The sequence below is a fragment of the Taudactylus pleione genome, unplaced genomic scaffold (genome assembly GCF_031769625.1).
Source record: "Taudactylus pleione unplaced genomic scaffold, aTauple2 ptg000969l, whole genome shotgun sequence".
Classification (NCBI taxonomy): domain Eukaryota; kingdom Metazoa; phylum Chordata; class Amphibia; order Anura; family Myobatrachidae; genus Taudactylus; species Taudactylus pleione.
This window is the reverse complement of record NW_028285370.1, coordinates 509,481-531,498: the sequence shown is the minus strand read 5'-3', so window position 1 is coordinate 531,498 and position 22,018 is coordinate 509,481. Positions and strand designations below refer to the sequence as shown.

The 22,018-nt window shown below is 45.5% G+C and overlaps 1 protein-coding gene and 2 non-coding genes across 3 annotated transcripts in view; all 3 read left to right on the top strand.

Moving 5' to 3' along the window:
* Positions 1-22,018, top strand: part of ARMH1 (armadillo like helical domain containing 1) — a 484,180-nt gene that overhangs the window by 433,460 nt on the left and 28,702 nt on the right. The gene's annotated exons all lie outside the window — the stretch shown is intronic.
* LOC148454669 (U5 spliceosomal RNA) lies at positions 6,393-6,507 on the top strand. Its single transcript, XR_015874740.1, has one exon. It is a non-coding gene; the product is annotated as a U5 spliceosomal RNA (small nuclear RNA).
* LOC148454668 (U5 spliceosomal RNA) lies at positions 11,200-11,315 on the top strand. The gene has a single exon (XR_015874723.1). It is a non-coding gene; the product is annotated as a U5 spliceosomal RNA (small nuclear RNA).

Below are 22,018 nucleotides of genomic sequence, written 5' to 3'. Positions count from 1 at the left end.
CAGTTTAGGGGTTTTTCTGTTTCCAATTTCTGATTCTCTTTTTCGGTTTACATTCAATTTGTTTTTGATTTATGGTAAAATATTATGATTTTACCTTTTATTTGTATATTGTAGTTTTGGGGTGTGGTATGTTAGTTCGACAGTTCTCATGTTGATGTGCATAATGTCGACATGTTATACTTTTAAACATGTCAACATTCAGAGGATGTCCATGTGGTATCTGTTGACATGTTGAACATGTCAGCATTGTTGTGTCGACATTATGAATGTCATGGTAACTGTCGACCGTGTGACTTTATACCATAGTTTTGTATCATTGATGTTGTTATGTGTGTACCGCAGCATTTGAAGTTCAAAGTTTGACCAGGAAAAATAGGTAGGGATCTGAAAACTTGAACGTGGAAACACTGCTTCGTAGTGTAAAGTGCACTCTTATCTATGTTTTATCTGATACAGTTCATAGGTTCTCTGCAAGTTTATCCTTTGTTAACTTAGAAAAATATTACATTTATTTAGGATTATATAGGATGGGCTTGAAAATTGTGCCTCTTGTGCTTCTCCCTACTTTACTTTCATCTACTTCTTACTCCCCACTAGGGCACCTAGCACTTGGTTGCTTATGCTTTGCTGCCTATGTGGGTGTTATGTAGCAATGTATATTATCCATGTCCTTGACCTGCTTTGTTTTGTATTGTACTGTAAGTCATTGGTCACCTATTTGTTTATGTACTTTGTAAGGTGCTGCGGAACACTTCTGGCACCATATAAATAAATGATAAGAATAATAATAACAACTATAAGTTTGTTCTGTCCTCTCGCTTGTTGAAATGAGGTCTGTTTGCATCCAGATTGGGATATTGACAGAATTTTCATATAATTTTCTTATTTCAGTATGTTACTGGGATAAACTAAATCTTACTGAAGAAAACTGTGTGGAGTATACCCACCTTGTCAAACATGTGACAGAAGAAGGTGTGCTCACTCCAGTATATAAGTAGCTCCCAGTTCAAAATAACCAAAAGCAAGAATATCTCGACTCTAATTAGATGTAAGTGATCATATCTAAGTTAAGCATTACATTATATTAATGTATGACTTAAAACCCAGCAAATGAGGTCTGTTGATATTCAAGGTGGTTGAGGGGAACGAGGAGGTGAATGAGGGGGGAGAAGATGATGTTTCACCTGTGCAGGATCATCATAAAATAGTGGACGGCCATCCTTAAATACTCTAAGTTTTGCCGAATATAACAGGGCAAATCTAGAGTTGTGGGAGTGGAGGTAATTCCAAACTTCAAAAAAGGCTTTGTATTTTTGGGCAACCAACACAGAGAAATCCTGAATTTTGTGGGATTGCACCATTAAAGGATTAGACCTGCGGTGAGCAGTTAAGGTTTGTTCTTTGGCCCGATAACCTGTAAAAGCAAAATTTTTAGACTGAGACCTGTAATTGTCTCCCTGTCGTTCTGGGTCTAGGTGATGGGCTCTCTCGATTTGGGTGCTTCCCAATGTGTAAGTTATGTCTAAGGCTAGGAGCAAATCTATGGCGAGAAGATCGAGAAGTTGTGGACCCTTATAAGACTCAGGAATTTCAAAGAACCGGGTTTTCCAAATCGTCAATTTTCTCTAGGAGAGATTGAATGGTGGAGGAATGGGAGGACGTATCATTCTGAATGGTTTGGACTCTGTCCTCCACATCACTAACCCTCGTCTCCAGTGTGGTTAAACGAGCAGCATGTGCAGCAATTCTAGTCAGAGCTGCCTCTATCTTCATTTCGGTGCCCTCTAATCTTTTATCAAACTGGGGTATTAGCACTTTGGAAATGGTCTCCATGGTCAATGGTCTACACCACAAACCGTACCAGGAAAGACTAAAAGATATTAATATGTATAGTTTGGAGCAGAGAAGGGAAAGGGGGGACGTGATAGAAACGTTCTTATATATAAAGGGTTTTAAAAAGGTAAAGGAAGGAGACATTCTTCAAAGAAAGAGAAGTATTGGAACAAAAGGACATGTTCAGAATCTGGAGGGTGGTAGGTTCAGGGGAAATTTGAGGAAAAATTGCTTCACAGAAAGGGTAGTGGACAAGTGGAATAGCCTCCCATCAGAGGTGGTATAGGCTAAGACAGTAGAGCAATTTAAACATGCATGGGATAGACATAGGATATCCTTCAGAAGAAGTAAGGATCAATAAGGGTTGAGGTAACAATATGTTTAAAAATGGGGCAGAGTAGATGGGCCAAGTAGATCTTATCTGCCGTCAAATTCCATGTTTCTATGTCTAAGCCATTTCAAGCATATAGGTAAAGAGGAGATGGGAATGGCACCTGAGACAACGGAGCCAGGGGGATTTAGAACGTCCTGTGAATCGAGAGGAGATGGGGACGGAACACTTTTACCTGAATTCTTGTTTGATTTGCCAATATTAGCTGTGGGAGGTTTGTCAGAGGATGAGGATGAGGAGGCTTTTAGAAAATATTTATCTAACAGAGTGGAGCACTGACAAAACTAGGTGGTCACCAATAATACACCAATGGCAGTAAAGTGTGTCGCGTTTAAGATATGTGGGTTACAGTATTAAAATTGTTACGATAACCCTAAAAACATATGGGATTACATTCTAGTCAGTCTACAAGCAGTAAGGATGAAAATTATATTGAGTCACCACTAGATAATAATATCATACAGAAAAAATACAATTGGTATAGGACCGGATTGATGTAGTAGTAGTAGATGACTAACTTAGTGATTACCTTGACATGGTTGCAAGTGAAGTTATACTTTCCTCACTAATTCTCAAATGAAAGAGAAATTTATGGCAATATTTCCCCCAAAATTACAAAAATTATTACAGCTTAAGTATTCTGAGAAATGCACTAACACAGTGGTTCCCAAACTGTGCGCCGTGGCACCCTGGGGTGCCTCAGGACACTTGCAGGGGTGGCTCAGGTTGGTGGTCCAGCACCAAATCAAATTATTTATGGTCAATGTAATGTAAATATGTGGACAAACAGAAGCTCAAACCTGTCCAACACCACATAACTGAGCCTAAGGATGACAAGGAAGCACAATATACTTCACTTTATTACTTTACTAAATTTTCAGAATTTCTAAATAACAAATGTTTGGCTTAGGGTGCCATGAAAACAGTGCTGTTACTTTAGGGTGCCGTAATTCAAAAAAGTTTGGGAACCTCTGCACTAACAAATAATAGAAGTAAAACGTACAACACCTCGGTACGTTTTCAAATTCATCCCGATGCATCGCATGCTGCTGTGAATGGTAAACGATGCATCTTACAAGATGCTTCGTTTACCTATTTAACAGCATGACGGATCGCAGATCTTATGGTCTTTCATTAAGATCTACAATACCGGTGTACGATGGCGGGGACGCGCACCGCCGTCTTACAGCATGCCAAACTACATACGATATGCACGATTGATCGTTGCGATCGATTTAAATCGTGCACTTCGTGTAAAAAATCTTACCGTGTATGGGCCGCCTAAAGCTGGCCACACATCTAAAGATTATCTGTCCAACCAGCCAACTAGTTGATTGGTTGGAATGAAAATCTGGTAAGGAATACAATCAGCAATTTGCTCCCAAATGCTGGAAAATGGACCAAAACTGTTGTTTGAACAAATAGTTTAGATCAAACATTTAACAAACTTGTCTGAACGACCATTTTCATCTGTTTTCTGGCATTTAGGAGCAAATTGCTGATCATCATTTACTCCCATTCCTTACCAGATTTTCATTCCAACCAATCAACAAGTTGGCTGGTTGGATGTAAGTTGGTCTAGTGTGTGGCCAGCTTAAGAGTCTTCTTATATTAACTGAAATAATAGTGTATCCCCACTAGGTGGGAGTGTTGTACAGAGAAAAACACAGCTTATCCAGAGTTTCCCAAACGCAGTCCTCAAGGCTCCCCAACAGTTCTGGTTTTAGAGCTATCCATTGTTGACCACAGGTGACTTAATTAGTACCTCAGTCAATTTGATTTAACCACCTGTGCTCAACCATGGATCTCTCTAAAACCAGAACTGTTGGAGAGCCTTGAGGACCGTGTTTGGGAAACTCTGGCTTATGCACAAGACTTAAGCAATTGGCTGTTACCAATAGACAGTACAGCTAGATAAATCCAATTAGTGCGGCTAAAACCGTGATATGGCTGTGAGCGAGAATACACTATCCCTAGTAATAGTAAAAGGATAATACAATGCACCAGGTAGATAATATATAATTTAGCAAAATAGACTTGTAACAAGGCTGTTTCCAATAAACAATATGAATAGCAAGAATTATAAAAATAACAGGTAATTGAAGTGAGGAACCTCGTATGTTATATGAAATAATGATCCTGCAAAGCCACTAGGTGTGGGTGTTGTACAGAAAATACCTAGTTTGGGCACAATCTTTAAGCAATTGGCTGTTATCACATCAGTGCTGGACTCCAAGCTGGAGCAAGATCACAGTTCCTGAGACGTGGGGGGCAATAGCTGTCAAGTCCCCAGTAAGCGGTCAGAATCAGCGATAAAGGCAAATGGTAAGGGAGCGGAGGAGGAAGAAGGGGTAGGCAGGAGATAAGGGAGGGAAGGAGGGTGCTTAGGGGGGCAGCCGCGGGTCCCCGCCGATGAATGGAAAAGGCACCAGCCCTGAATGTCATGTAAGTGACCCAGCAGAGGAAGATGGAAATTTCGGGGAGAATGAGGTTCACCCGTCGGGGCTCCAACCAGCACCAGCCGCGGAAACAGCTTTTCCGGTCCAGCAGCAGACGGCAGACAGCAACCCCCTGCGATGGGGCACTGCTCTCAACAGCGATTAATCAGGGGATAAGGCAGAGGTTCTGGGAGCTCGGGCGCTCGCCCGCAAGGTCCAGCGGTGTTTACACTTCTCCTACCGGGAGGGATGGGAGGCAGTACAATGAGGTGAGAACGTAGGCTCGCTGGTGTCCTCTCACTACCGGGATGATGGGTTACGCTACCTTGGAGTCACGGAGGCCTGGGGGGTCAGTGAGGGTAGGGAGGCAAAAGATCACAGATCACCTCTCCGAAGGCTGAGATTACCTCACTGATAAAAAGCCCTGCCGAGCACAGTAGGTAGAGCCTGTAGTCGTAATAGAAGCTATGCGTGCAGCCACTCCAACACCCACGCCCAATATCGCGCCAATAAACTATCAGGTGGATGGGCCTAAGCTATAAGTAGCCAGACTCCGGTGGAAACTCAATTTTTCCTGGCAAAAAAAGACATTAAAAGAGGCCTTATATATAGGGTTATTTAATAAAATCACTAAGAACTCTAAATAATAGCAATTAGCGGTGGATTAGAGTAGATTGTAGGAGCCTTTGCCAGGAGACCAGCTAAAAGGCGGCCATTCCAGATGCCCCGCCCACCGGAAGTCGTTGATTGTTTTTTAATGTAAAACTGGGGAAAAAAATGTGTTTCTTCTCTTGTAGATGATTCTCCAGAATACTCTGTTACCAAGATGTTATTCCAGCACTATGGCCCTCATTCAGAGGCGGTCGGAGGATGCAAGCGGTCGCTCAGAAACTGGGCGGCCGCTTGCATCCTGACCGGCCGCCTCTATTTCGGTCGTTAGGCTGTGGGTTAACACCCAGAGCTCTAACGATCGCTCGGGTGATGGTCGCGATGGTCATAGACCATCGCGACCATCGGGGCTTACGACGAGACCCTAGGGTAGGGTCTCACTTGTCGTAAGCCCCGGAGAGCTTCCGGCTCTGTCAGAGCCGGAAGCTCTCCACTGACATCACTAGTGATGTCAGTGGGGCCTCCCCCAAAAGGTAGGCGTTCCCATGGGAACGCCTCCGTTTGGGCTGCCACCCCCCCCGGCCCGCCTTCCAAACGGGGCCAGCTGTCAATCAACATCGACAGCTCGCCCCCTTTGGAAAGAGACCCGCTACGACCGGCGCTGTCGGTCGTAGCTGGTCTCACGCATGCGCACGAGGGAGCCGGCTCCCTCGTGCGCATGCGCACTGGACAAACATCGAGGCGGCCGTGCGGTTGTAGACCGTACGGCCGCCTCTGAATTAAGCCCTGTATATCATGGTGTTGTCTGTAGGTACTCGACCAAGTTGAAGAACTGGTTTTGAATTACCATTCGACAATTCTGTCTGTAATTCTTTCTTTAATTGGTAGTCTCATTTGAATACTTTCCCATGATGCATCTGATGCATTGCAGTGTTTTTTTTTGTTTGTTTTGATTTTACATTTTGGAAGCTACATTTTGCCCTTTTAATTTTTTTGTTGTAAATATATTAGTATTTTATAGTTTATGTTTGAAAAATTTTTAATATATGTGTATAAAGTCCTCTCTCTTGGTAAACTGAGGTCTGTTGAATACAGGGAGATAATCATGACACTTCTTTAGTATACTCTGGTTTCTCTTCAGATTGAATAAATCTTTTGTCTTTAACTAAAGATTTCTGTGGAGAGGAACAGCCATGAGTTTCATGTAATTTTTTGATGTCTGGGTGATGCTGGGCTTATTCACTAGTAAAACACAGAATATCAAAATTGTTTTAGAAAGCCATAGTTTCTAATGTTTTAGAAGGTTATTATGAATAATCTATTGCCATGGTTGTCTAGTATTATTGTTATTCATGTACTGTTATGGTAGGGATGGCCATTGGTGATTACCATCTATGGGGAACCATTGATGGTTTACACCCCTTTGATGGCCACCACTGCTGGGGGTGCTATTGTCACGGGATAATCAAGAAAGGGGCGGGGCTAAGCTCCGTCCAGTTAAAAAAAAAAAAAAACCAGTGGCTCCCTCTCATCCATCGATGACAAAACTAGTTAACATCGCCCGGCCAACATCTATGTTTTAAAAAAGCATTGATGGTTGATGGCCATCTTTATGTTATGGTCTTTCAAGGAAGTTGAAGAGGTAAATTAGGTAGTTTCCTTTTGTTTTAGTTTGTTTGCATGAAAATTTGACCCAGTTTAGGAGTTTTACTATTTCCAATTTCTGTTTCTCTTTTTCGGTTTACATAAAAAAAAATTGTTTTTGATTTATGGTAAAATATTATGTTTTTACCTTTTTTTTTGTATATTGTAGTTTTGGGGTGTGGTATATTAGGTCGACAGTTCTCATGTCGATGTGCATATTGTCAACATGTTATACTTTTAAACATGTCGACATTCAGTGGATGTCTATGTGGTGTCTGTTGACATGTTGAACGTCGTATAAAAGGGAAAAAGGGGAAGGAACAATTGCACAGGAATATTGTTGATGTACAAATCAATATACACATAGGGGTATAGGAAAATCAGGGGGTGCTCCCTGGATTGGTCTAATTATTATCATTATATCTCTCTTATATATATATATATTTTTTTTTTTTTTCATTTTTACCATCGTGTTATACCATTTGTCCTATTGGTTATTTGATTATACTTCTGCACACTATTGAATATCACCAAATACCTTGTCACTAGCATAGGATATTATTTCCATTACTGGCTACCGTACTCTATCAGGCTCTATGATTTTTATGTGCAAGACCATATCTGCCGTCAGTGACTGAACTTGTGTGCAGATAGAGTACCAATAGATTTATTGTGGTACACGAATCCAGATATTGAGCAACGGTATAATTTATAACTGTTGACTCAATGCTGTATCTATCCTATGTGTTAAATGTGTGTCTGTCTTTTGGATTTTGCCCATTGGTTTTTGCTGAATTTTAAGACAATTTAATAAAGATTTTTTTAATTTTATTTATCTGATCTCCATATACACCTTAATTTTCATTATTATATATTTTTCTCTTTGATGTTCCTTTTTTCTTTACTTTCTTTGACATGTTGAACATGTCAGCATTGTTGTGTCGACGTTATGAATGTCGTCATGGTAACTGTCGACCGTGTGACTTTATACCGTAGTTTTGTATCATTCATGTTGTTATGTGTGTACCGCAGCATTTTAAGGTCAAAGTTTAACCAGGAAAAATAGGTAGAGATCTGAAAACTTGAAAGTGGAAACACTGCTTCGTAGTGTAAAGTGCAGAGCCGGCCCTAGGCATAGGCATTCTAAGCAAATGCCTAGGGGCTCTGCCGATGCCCTCCGGGCCAGTGTTTGCAATATACTCGCTATAGCGCGTATTTTACCCAATATCAGGCACTGGGACTCACTTTTTTAAAGTTACCGCGTCTCCCTGCAGAGACAGACATAACGCTGTCTGTTAGAGCAGCCAATGAGAGTCAGATAGACTCTCATTGGCTGCTGCTGTGGAAAGCCGTGCTGGGATCAAGTGTCTGATCCCAGCATCGGCACAGCGTCCGTGCCTGGCGCTGGGACAGTGTTTGTTCCCAGCGCCGGGTAAGCCACCGCGGCGGGTACCTGGTGAAGGGACCGCCTGGTCCCTTCCACCAGTGGCAGCGGGAGAAGCTTGGCTCCGGGTGCGAGCTGAGCGGAGCTCGCTGCCCAGAAGCCAAGTAGCGGCGGCGGTGGTTTAGCACTGGCCGCAAGCTTTTGGCTTGCGGTCCAGAAGCCAATAGGTGGCAGACGCGACGACACTGCTGAGCGGGAACGTTCAGTCCGTCGGCAGAGGGGAGGAGTGAAGACCTCCCGAAGATAAGTGAAGAGCAGTGTGGCAACAGTTCCGGCGGCCGTGCAAGAGGCAAGAAGATGGTGCGATCAAGAAGGAAGAGGCGGCGCTGCTGGCCTGGACGGGCCAGCGGCAGAAGACTGAAGCTGAGGACTGAAGAGGACTGTGGGGGAGGAAAGCAAAAGAGCTATCGAAGCTCCCCCCCGCAGCCTCTTTCACCGTGCGGGTAGGCGGCCTTGGGCCACCATTATGTACCCCTCCCTAGACCACCAGGGTTGTCGGACACTAGGCCCGTGGCATAAATTCAGGCAATAGGCCTGTAGGTATATAGGCGGGCACAAGGCCCGGGCTACATAGGGGGCATTAGGCCCAATTGAAGGAATCTGCCCCCCCCCAAATAGGTGTGTGATCTGGGCATTAGGCCCAGGTCACTAAAGGGCAAATAGGTGGGTCCCCAGTAGTTGACCCACCAATTTGCCCTTTAGTGATCTGGGCCTAATGCCCAGGTCACTCCTATTTGAGAGGAAGCTACCTCCACTGCATAGGGGGTTTGAGAGGCATATGGGGGACTCCTGGGGGCACTGCAGAGGGAAACTACTACTGGGGGCACTGCAGAGGGAAACTACTACTGGGGGCACTGCAGAGGGGGGCTATCACTGGGGGCACTGCAGAGGGGGGACTACCACTGGGGGCACTGCAGACGGGGGACTACCACTGGGGGCACTGCAGAAGGGGGCTACTACTGGGGGCACTGCAGAGGGGGACTAAAGGGCATTAATGTGCGGCATCATGTGTAAAGGGCATTAATGTGCAGCATAATTTGTAAGGGGTATTACTGCATGGCATAATGTGTAAAGGCTGGGCATTGCTGTGTGGCATAATTTGTAAATACCGGGCATTAATGTGCGGCATAATGTGTAAAGGCTGGGCATTGCTCTGTGGCATAATATGTAAAGGCTGGGCATTGCTGTGTGGCATAATGTGTATAGGGCATTAATGTGCGGCATAATGTGTAAAGACCGGGCATTTATCCTTTGATAACTATGCCTATTACCTCCCCCCAGTGGTGCCTAACCCTAACCCCCCCCCCCCTCCCCGTAGCCTAACCCTAATACACTCCGGGGGGTGCCTATCCCTAATCTACCCCCCGGGAGTTCCTAAATCTAACCCCCCCCCCCTATTCTGGGGAAACTTAACATACTTACCCAGGTATGGACGTTAAGGGTTCTTGCATCAGTATATGGACAGCTGGCATCCCATCCGCCAGAAATATAACTACATCCGCATATAAACACTTGCTGGTGGGATTATCTGCTAGGGGGCACAGTCAAAATTTTGCCTAGGGCACCAAATTACCTAGGGCCGGCTCTGGTAAAGTGCACTCTTATCTATGTTTCATCAGATACAGTTTGTAGGTTCTCTGCAAGTTTATCCTTTTTTTAACTTAGAAAAGTATTACATTTATTTAGGGTTATATAGGATGGGCTTGAAAATTGTGCCTCTTGTGCTTCTCCCTACTTTACTTTCATCTACTTCTTACTCCCCACTAGGGCACCTAGCACTTGGTTGCTTATGCATTGCTGCCTATGTGGGTGGTATGTAGCAATGTATATTATCCATGTCCTTGTCCTGCTTTGTTTTGTATTGTACTGTAAGTTACTGGTCACCTATTTGTTTATGTACTTTGTAAGGCGCTGCGGAACACTTGTGGCGCCATATAATTAAATGATGATAGTAATAATAATAGCAGATCATGCTTCTGCACACACCCCGAGCCCTGGCAGTAGCAGCGCGACTCAGAGTGAGTCACTGACCACTCTGCCCCCTACACTGCTGATCCGACCTGATCATACTTCTGCACGGACTCTGGGCCCGATTCAGACCAGCTCGCTAGGAAGCGTTTGCACGCAGACTGCCAATGTTTGCATTGTGCGTATGTGTACGCATCGCAGTGCGCTTGCGCGAGCTAGTCCAGGCGATCGGGAAGCGTTCGTTTGCTGCGCATAGACAGCCCTGCTGAATGAGTGACAGGACAAGCCGTTTGTGGGTGGTGACAGGGGTTGGTCTTTGAAAATGGGGGAGTGGAGGTGCGAACGCAGGCGTGCCTGAGCGTCTTAACGCCGTTACAGGGGCCTGCATAATTAAGACGGAGCCTCATAGTACACGTCACATTGCTGAATTTTACACTGAAACACTCGCAGTGGTCAACCACAAGTTCTGCGTTCGCTTCCGATGGTACTTGATGGTACTGATGGTAGCATACACTTCCTGGAGATGACGTGCATAAGTGGGCGTCTTAAGACACACCGCGATTGCACGCCAAGACATAGTGGGCGTGCTAATGCCTTGGCGTGTGATCGCCTGCCTTGCAGTGGGTTGGCCGGATTTTGCATACGCTAGCTGCGTGCGAACGTATCTAGCGAGCGGGTCTGATTCGAGCCCTCAGTGCAGAAGTATGATCAGGTCAGATCAGCAGTGTAGGGAGCGGAGCTCCCACTGACAGAGAGGCTGGGGAGGTGGGTGTCTCGACACACCAATCGTTGAGTGACTCGAATCATTTGAACATCTGAATGATTTGAGTCATTGTGTTGAGACACTCACTCAGTAGCCATCTCTAGTCTGTATACTCTGGTTTATCTTCAGATCGAATAAATCTTTTGCCTTTTACTAAAGATTTCCGTGGAGAGGAACAATTATGAGTTTCATATAATTTTTTTGATGTCTGGCTGTTGCTGGGCTATTTTTCTGGTGAAAAATAGAACTATTTGATATAATTCTCTTTATACCGCAATAATTGTGAGCATATTAGCTGCATAATAGTATTTAATTCTGTAGATAGGATTGATTTTGGGTGGTGTATGGAATCTGCTGCAGGGATTTTTCTGTTGTAGGGATGGCTATCGGTGGTGTTATCATCGATGGTTACCATCATTGTCAAAATAGCAAGTAGCCATCGATGGCTTCACCAACCGATGGTCATCCCTGTTTCTTGACTGACTGGCCTGGGGGCAGGGCTATGATCTGTGTCCCAGCACTTTAAAAGACAAAACAAAAAAACATTCGGTTATGCTTAGACATCGATGCAGAGAAATCTGGTTCTCCGCCATCAATGCCAAAAGCATTCGACATCGGCCATAAACTATCGATGATTATGAATCATCGATGGTTGATGGCCATCCATAGTCTGTTGTGTTTGGGTTCTAGTCTAGAAAAGGAAGACACAGGTATATTCTCTTCAGCGGGATGCGTTCCGGATGCCGAATCTTACATTACCGGTGCCGGAATACCAACGGCGGTCAGAAGCCCGGCACCAGCATCCCAACCGCCGGGATGCTGAAGGTAAATAGCGGGATTTAGGGTCAGGGTAAGGTTTAGGGTTAGGCACTAGGGGGAGGGTTAGGGTTAGGCACTAATGGGGTAGGTTTAGGTTTAGGGTGCGGGGAGGGGGAGGTTAGGTTCGGGCACTAGGGTGGAGGTTAGGCACCAAAGAGGGAGGGTTAGGGTAGGGAGAGGGGGAGGGTTAGCATACCGACCAACAAGTGTCAGTATGTTATCCCGACTGTCGGTATTTCATTCCGATCCCATATTTAGCATTTATTAGATATGGACATTGGCACAGAAGCACAGCATCAAATCAAATGATGTGGCGATGGCTACTAGCCATCACATCTAAACCGTTCAGTGGTATTACCATCGATTGTTACACTGTGTGCAGAAGTAGTTGGAGCTAGGGACACCATTTCCAGGTGTCCACAGCCGATTACAAATTGTCAGGTATCGGAAAGTGGTGTCCGATGGCTGGCAACCATTGAATATCCACAATCCGAGCGAGAAATTGCTTCCATCGGATTTGGAACATAAATGGTTGCTGACCATCGGTTTCCGATGTCCAACCCTAGCATTTATATGATACTATGGTATGAAAAGAATTAAATATTTATTGAAGTTTCTAACTCTGTTATTTCTCACAATGAGATGGATCTGTATTCCTGTGTCAGCAGCATCAGCACTATTACTGCTAATTACTAATGTGCTGTATTCTAAGGGGTCAATTCAATTAGTTGCGACTAAGTCACGCCAGCGAGTAAGTGCGGCTATATGCCACACTTATAATACCGCTGGACTCGCAGATCTTTGTTTGTAGGCTCACAGCACCATAGGGCTGTACAAAAATCCAAGAAAAGGCCCCGCAAGTTGCGGGGCCATTGGCGGGATTACCACACCATTACATCGGCAACTCACCCCCTTGCTCCTAATTGAAATGACCCGTAAGCAGTGGCGGTTCCTACCTTTACCAGTCCGAGGGGCTGCCCAGGCTGCAGCTTAGGTCAGCACTGACCCAGACTCCAGCGTCTCTAGTATTGTGCAAGCGCAGAAGCTGAGCTCAGGGAAGTAATAGAAGGGAATTTACAAAAAACGCACATGCGCAGCTGGAATATAACGGCTTCTAGGACTGCCCACTGCACCTAGAGGCACATTACAGCCAGCACTCAGCACAGAACAGGTTTCCTGCTGGAAGCTCTTACTGTGCTGATAACACTCCAGACTGGCAGTCCCACAGGGGGAGGAGTTTCCTCCACTGAGACTGCCAGCCCTGTGTGAGATTAGCAGGTAGGGTTTCCAATAGGAAGCCACTACACTGCCAACACATGCAGCAGGGCAGCCCTACACAGGGAGACTGTCTCCTGCTCCCTGCTGTGCCTGCCCTGCTATAGATGAGATGATTGCACTAACGCTGGTGAATGGGGGTTACAGGACCAGAGCTCACTGGGGACTCACAGTGGTGGATTTTTGTTGGGGGGGCTGCAGTCTCGCAGCCCCTAGGTAGAAACCGCCACTGCCCCTAAGTGTAAAATACGAGAGAGAGAGAGAGAGGGAGAGAGAGCGCTAGCTGCTACATAGCTGCAGAATAAAGTGAGTGTATAAACTGTATTCATGCCTCACTTTCCTCACCCCAGTCCTTTCAAAGTAACCAGACAGTGGCCGTGTGGGGTTTATAGGGCTGATACCAATGGACGTTACATTGCATGCACTTACTGCTGTGTTTAATGTTAATGCAGGGATCTGACATTGGGACCCTTTGTTTCCAGTTAAGAATGGGATCGATCTCCAATGTGTTATTTTGTGTGTTTTTTTTAAGACTTATACCTGATTCACTACAATTTTTCAATAAATTCTGGGGACAGGCTGTATTAACAGAATCTATCTAAAACTCCCGATGCTGAGGCTGCGATATTCTTACCTGCTCCCAGCTTTTCCCGCCCACTGCGCATGTCTGCTTTTTCCCTTTTTTTAATTTTTTTTTTATTTATTTGCGCATGTTCAATCCTTTCCAGCATGTTCTAATAGCTAAAGTCCTGCAGGGACATTGCATCAAGCAGAATTTGCACTTCCGCAACATCTATGAGCTATACTTGCCTACCCTCCCGATTTGGCCGGGAGCCACTCGAAAATTGGGAATGGGATCAATCTCCAATGGGGTTTGTTTTTGTTTTTTTTAAGATTTTATGCCTGATGCAGTGCAATTTTTCAATAAATTCTGGAGGCAGGCTGTGTGCTGAGGCTGCGATATTCTTACCTGCTCCCAGCTTTTCCCGCCCCACTGCGCATGTGTCAGCTTTTCTTTCTTTTACCTGTGCATGTTCAATCCTTTCCTAACAAAATAATATTGATCCCAGAGAAGATCGATGTTATTTTACCGATCTTCTTCTGCATTAAATGCAGACATGGCCATCGATGCGGGACTGCTGATTGGTCATCCCTCTTTCAGATATTCTTGCACCCATTTACAGTGCATCCGGAAAGTATTCGCAGCGCTTCACTTTTTCCACATTTTATGTTACAGCCTTATTCCAAAATGGAATAAATAAATTTTTGTCCTCAGAATTCTACACACAATACCCCATAATGACAACGTGTAAAAAGTTTTTTTGAGATTTTTGCAAATTTAATAAAAAAAAAAACAAACTAAGAAATCACATGTACACACCGTATATACTCGAGTATAAGTCGACCCGAATATAAGCCGAGGTACCTAATTTTACCACAAAAAACTGGGAAACTTATTGACTCGAGTATAAGCCTAGGGTGGGAAATGCAGCAGCTACTGGTAGTAATCCCTCCCCTGGTACTGCCCCCAGTAGTAATACCCCCCTGGTAGTGCCCCCAGTAGCAATCCCCCCCTGGGACTGACCCAGTAGTAATCCCTCCCCTGGTACTGACCCCAGTAGTAATATTCCCCCTCTGGTAGTGCCCCCCGTAGTAATACCCCCCCTGGTAGTGCCCCCCGTAGTAATACCCCCCCTGGTAGTGCCCCCAGTATTAATCCCCCCCTGGTACTGCCCCAGTAGTAATCCCCTCCCCTGGTACTGCCCCCAGTAGTAATATTCCCCCTCTGATAGTGCCCCCAGTAGTAATACCCCCCCTGGTAGTGCACCCAGTAATAATACCCCCCCTGGTAGTGCCCCCAGTAGCAATATCCCCCCCTGGTAGTGCCCCCCAGTAGTGCCCCCAGTAGAGAGAGATGTAATAAAAAAAAAAAAAAAAACACTTACCTGAAACCCCGCTCCTGGTCCCGACGCTGCTACTGGCTCCTCCGCCCGCTTTGCATTATGGGAGAGACGTCGTCATGACAGACTCCCATCGGCTGCTGATTACAACAAACAGACAGCTGCCGGCTCCGGCGGCTGTGTGTTTGGCAGTGTGTAGTGCTGCTCGAACTCCGTCCGGTCAGCGCTACACACGCGGTGCAGCTGTGTCACAGAGACACAGTCTGCACCGCGGCCCGCATGGTACGCTACTCAGCTGCGTACCATGCGGGCATCACTCGAGTATAAGCCGAGGAGGTGCTTTTTCAGCACAAAAAATGTGCTGAAAAACTCGGCTTATACTCGAGTATATACGGTAAGTATTCACAGCCTTTGCTCAATACTTTGTTGATACACCTTTGGCAGCAATTACAGCCTCAAGTCTTTTTGAATATGATGCCACAAGCTTGGCACACCTATCTTTGGGCAGTTTCGCCCATTCCTCTTTGCGGCACCTCTCAAGCTCCATCAGGTTGGATGGAAAGCGTCGGTGCACAGCCATTTTCAGATCTCTCCAGAGATGTTCAATCGGATTCAAGTCTGGACTCTGGATGGGCCCTTTACGGACATTCACAGAGTTGTCCTGAAGCCACTCCTTTGATATCTTGGCTGTGTGCTTAGGGTCGTTGTAGTGCTGAAAGATGAACTATCGCCCCAGTCTGAGGCAGTGGCGGATCCAGGGGGGGGGGACGATCGCCCCTCGTAGCACTGTGTAGCTGCTATCAGGTCCCTTGTGTCTGTAATGTCAGTACTACAGATCGCAGATTGATTAAACTGTCTGCTGCAGTCTGAACCTATGGAGTGCTGAGCTGCTCATTAGCTAGCTGACACTCTGCTAAGACACCGGGTGTGGCAGGCTCCTGTATACAGCATAGGTAGTATCAATGCCTGCAGGAAGAGATCTGACAGTGAGTAATGTGCTTCTGCACTGCAGAACGTTGCATGGCAATGTGGAGCATGCAAACACAGGGCTGACAGGCAAACACAGTATGGTCACTAGAAACAAGTGTATGCAATGCATAGGGGAGACAGTGTGATCAGAGCAGGATAATTCATACTGTTTGCAGCTCATAAGCACAACAAGTCCCAAACTGTGGCTCACATGGCATGCTGGAATTTGTAGTTATAGCAGCAGCCGTTAGTAGTTTTTTCAGATTAATTACTGTATAATAGTTGCAAAAAAACCCCCATTTAATAAGTGTTAAATTAACTATTAAATACTCACATGCTGTGATTTTAGTGTTTTCATTAATGAATTACCACAAGTTATTACTTTACTAGAAATGCAGTTTTCAACAGGTCTAACCAGCTCCTTTACTCCTCTGCACTGCTGACAATCACAGGTCACAGCCATTTGTAGATATAATGAATAGCGTCCGTATTGCTATGAACTGCTGCTACACACTATAAAGGTTCAACTGTGGCAGCCCATTGGGATGACACTCATATTAGTGTAGCTTTGGCGATTGCAGAAAGGATTCCTGCAACATTGGAGACATTTCATGATTTTAATCTTTGGTGGTAAACTTGTTATTTATTGCCATAGATAGGCGCTGGTGCGGTCTTCTGTCCTGTACAAACTATATCATATAAGCCTGAGGTTCCTAAACTGGGTGCCTCAGGGCCCTTGCAGGGGTGCCGTGGAATCCTGTTGCAGGGGTGCGGCAGGGCACTTACAGGGGTGCCTCGGGTAGCTGGTCCAGTACCAAATAAAATCATATTTATTTTGTGTGATTGGCTAAACCAGTGCTGGTGGCTGCCAATCAAAACATATGTGCACAAAAAGAAGCGCAGCCCTGTCAGCCACCACATAACTGACCCTAAGGGTGACATATAAGCACAATTTATTTCATTTCATTTTTGCTGAATTGCACAATGCCGGTGATATCGGGATTGTGTAGCATGGGCGGGGCCAAAAAGACGCAATCATGTGACCACGCCCCCTGCTTCGCCCACAAATGCCGGTTAAGGACTCCGGCCGCGCCCCCCATATGCCTGCCACGCCCCCCTGCTATGTCGATCTGGCTGCTCCCGGAAGGGGCAGTCAAAATGTCGGCAAGCATACTATTAGCACCATGTAAGTGTCAGAGGGCCTATAAAACAGGTGTGGCTTGAAAGCGCTACAGTATTTAGTCAATAGGTCAACACCAAATTGTCAACAAGCAATAGGTAGAAAGGGTTAAATGGTCGATACGGACTAAGGTTGACAGGGTCGACATGGTCAAAAGGTCGACAAATAAAAGGTTGACATGTTTTGGTTTTGTGCCTATTCCTAACCCTCATCCAAACCCTAAAAATCATGGAAAAAATAATGAAGAAAAATCATGTGTCAAACATTTGGTGTGGACAATTTGACCATATCAACCTTTTGACCCTGTTGACCTATGTCCATGTCGACCTTTTAACTGTCAACCATTTGCATGCCGACCATATGAACCCATTGACTGTCTCTCTAGACCAGGGGTCTTCAACCTTGGCCCTCCAGCTGCTGTGGAACTACAGATCCCAGCATGCACTGCCACCTTTTTTATATAACAGCATGCTAAAACTATGGCAGTGCATACTGGGATGTAGAGGGCCAAGGTTGAAGACCCCTGCTCTAGACCAAGGATGGGGAACCTCAGGCCCAGGGGCCGTATAAGTCACCCCGGAATCACTTGGTCTGGCCTTCTGAGCTTTTTTCTGCTAGCCTCATCTGGCTAGAAGGGTGCCTAGAATCGCACCCTGCAGCCAGAATCTATGCAGCAGGGCAGCCTGATGGGTTCTTAGGACGCATCTGATGGTCACACCACTGTCCTTAGAGCTCAGGATGCTCCGGGCATTGCTGTAATCACCAGCGATTGTGTCCCCACCCCATGTGACATCACACGGAAAGGGCATGGCCTGCACCAGGCCCGCAAGTAATGTTATATATATCAAAATGGCCCTCGGCAGAAAAAAGGTTCCCCACCCTTGGTCTAGACACTGTAGATCTTCCATCCCTGTACCTATAAAACAAGCTGACTCCCACATGTTAGGGGTCGATTCAATTAGGGACCAGCAGGACGAATTGCCGTTGCAATGCTATGGAAATGCCGGCAACAACACCTCATCACGCCCCCATCTGACCCCTGACTCAAATATTTGTATATACTATAGGGCTGCACACAATAAGTATTGATTCCTAATAGTCGCTAGTCGCTATTTAGCGCTTCAAGTCGCTTAAGAAAGAATTGCTTTCCAGTCCAATCGTGTGGTTCCAAAGCATAAAAAGTTATTTATGTAATGAAAAAGTAACACGGTGAAAGAATTAACAATTAGAGTAAAAAGCAATCAATAATAGTACAAGCCGATACATACGCATGCGCACTGGTCCCAGTATACAGTCATCAATCCAGAAGTCTGTGATCATCAAAGAGGATGTCTGTACACTGGGGTCGGGTCACTGCTTATACACCTTACAGAGTTCTACGTTAACAAAAGAACTAGTTGACAGGTTTCCATTGGTTCTTGCTTCAGGATAATCTGGTCATTGGTTGATTCATACGGTGTCATCAGGGGCATGTCTCAGTTCTCCAACGGTCTCTTTGTGTAGTTTCCCACCGAACAACTGGTTAATACTAGCTACATCACTGCATATAGATACTAACATTCAATGCAATAACTCCCTTTCATCCATAACTAGCGGACGCAAGATGTGACTCCTTTGCCGATAGGAACGGGAGTCTGCAAATAAACAGGGATTTAGTATTATACCAAACATGACATGTCCACTATGCTCTAAACGTTAGATCTCATTTAAGTACATATTACATCATATTTATTAGTCAATAATACCTTTTAATAACACTGGTTATTAACTATAATGTGTGGGAACCATATTGCACATATGCGTCCGCATATGTGCGTCTGTGTGTTGAAATAGCAACTATATACAAATGAGCGTCCATGTGTGAGTATGTGCGTACGCATATGAGCGTGCGTGTATATAAGTATATATTCATTTATATGTGTGTGCGTTATGTGCATCAGTGAATGTGTGTTGTGAATACGCAGTTTAGCGCATCGGATTGCGCGACGCAAAGTAGCGTCGTGGTTTACTCGACATCAGACTATAGACGACCAGATCGTCAGATAATAATTGTGTGCGATCATATTCAATTATTTGACTTCGACATAAGCTGCAAATCTGAGGCTACTGTCCACCAGCTACCTACATAGGAAGACGCAGACACTTGCCTCGGCACTCCCAGAAAAGAGGGCCGAGACACCCTTGTATTCTGGCAACACAGGTAGTGCCGCCCCACCCACCAAACGGCCACAGCAGGTCAGACATGCTGCGGCTTGGTGGCACTGCGTGCGAAGACACAAGACCCGTTCTGCACATGGGCAGCAGTCTCACCACCATCGGAGATTTTCTCAAACGATCGGGTTTGCGTACATCAGAAATCATGCCCTATGCCAATCCTGTGACTTGTCTGTTGTCTTACTGATCTCTTGCCCCTCTAATGTCTGTCCTGAGTCTACGTTGCATGTAGGGATCCCAGTTGGACCCAACGTGGTATTGAGATATTTTGCTGGCCGGGGTGATACGGAGGGGGTATGACTAAATCAGACAAACTATGACAGGGTTAGCATAATTCCACATGAAGTAAATGTGGAATATCCAGATCTCCCAGGTTTGGCAGAGCAAAGGCTTTAGGATTGTGTAAATGTCCAGGTCAGGTGTTGCCTTAATCAGTGCCTGGAAAGGCAGCTGATTACAAACACATGTGAGAAGCTGGTTTAAGAACTGCAGAGACACTGGGGAAACTGAGCCTGACGGTGAAATAGTCGCCCAGCTTATAGGCCTGGGGGTGATTAGTGTAGGGGTTCCTGGACCTGCGAGTCCACTGAAGAAATATTGCTGTATTGGAAGACTTTGTATGATATCTTGCCTGTGAAACTGCCATATCCTGTGTACCTGCCTGTGGTGAGCAATAAAAGCTACTGATGGATTTTACCCGGTCTATGTGATCTTTGTCACAAAACATATATGACACATGCTATGCTTTGCGGCAGCACATGCAGCGATGGGAGCATTTGTCCTCACTGTCTCATGCCCAGGTAATTAGTACCTTCCCCAGCCCCCCTTTGGGCTCCTGGGTCCCAATAACGGTTACTACCCAAGGCACCCCTGTTGCTACTCCATGTACAACCAGTCGCACATTTGCTTTCTCTGAATGGTTCTAGTACAATGACACCTTGGATCAGGGCAGCACAGATGGTGTAATGGTTAGTATTACTGCTTCACAGCACTGAGGTCATGAGTTGGATTCCTACCACGGCCCTAACTGTGCGGAGTTTGTATATTCTTGTAACTGTGCTTGCGTGGGTTTCCTCCAGGTACTCCGGTTTCCTCCCACACTCCAAACATATACTGGTAGGTATAAATAACTGGTAATAATAATCAAATGCAATAGCTTCTGATTTGCCAAAAGTGCATAGTATTCAGCAACTCTGCCACTGGATTGAAAGCGGCGATCTTTTTACATGTCAAACCATCCTGGTTGTGCCTTTAGACTAGAGTAATTGCTGCTTTAACTTCATCTGCATGATTGACGAAAACTCGTAAGCTATTACATTTGTCCCCTGGACACTGATACATCCCGCCAGGGCAGAAGTATGGGAGACAATGGAGGCGCCTGCTGCCGGGCACCAGCACTGAAGGGGCACCTCCTCTATCACCCACAATATATTCACCCCACTTAGGGCTGTAAATATGGGGAATAGGGGGGCACTAAATGATAAATTGCATCCGGGCATCTGGGATGAACTTACGCCACTGCATCCCGCGCCATCAGAACTTCCCAACAAGTTACCTGTACACCAGCTTTCATAACATTCCCCCAACGTGGCCTATTATTAGTCATTATATTTAAAAACTAATCTTAAAATAATCTTATTTTAAATTGTCTGTTCCTCATATCTATATTCTGTTATACCATAAACTCTTAAGCATGGCATCTCATTCATTGGAATAAACTTGTGTCATTTTATAGTAATATAATAAATTCGGCATTATGTAGCTTACAGATGAGGAGCACTTCTTACTAGGGATGGGAAACATTGGTCAGATGGTTTCGATGTTCGATGTTCGACCATGCAATGTTTAGCATCCAATGATTCATTAACATCGCTAGATTTCTCCCCCGATGTTTTTCCCTACTTTTCCAATGTTTTTTTTTTGTTTGTTTTGTGACAATGGGCCTGATTCAGACCCACTCGCAAGCGGCTGTCCGCTCGCAAGTGGGTCGATTGTGTGCACTGCGCATGCGCACGACGGAGGGAGCTCCGTCGTGCGCATGCGCCAGACGCGACGAGCGAAGGACTTTCCTTCGCTCGTTGTGTCTGATCAAAGGGGGCGTGCTACCGTCAGAAGCCGGCCCACTGACATCACTAGTGATGTCAGTGGGAGTGATTTTGGCTCTGATAGAGCCAAAATCACTCCGGGCCTTGCGGTTGAGAAACTCAACCGCAGGCTCCGGCTCGCAGTGGCGATGGTCAAGACCATCGCAGCCATCAACCTGCACACTCGTATAGGCTGTGGGTGGTGACCCACAGCTATACGAGCGTCCAGGAGGACCCTCCATAATTATGGAGGACGTCCCTCATTCAGAGCGTGCGCTCTGCTCAGAGTGTCCGGCTCTGAATGAGGGCCAATTTGTGGTGCAGGACTGCTTTGGGCTGCCAGCTGACTCTCTCATGTTTTTTAGTCAATTGCAAAGTAAGATAAGAGTGTTCAAAACACACTGACTGGGTTACTACTGGTGGGGGTGGTGGCTGACAGAGTGAAAGACACTCTGATTAACCAATTAGCAGCAGCACATAGGGCAG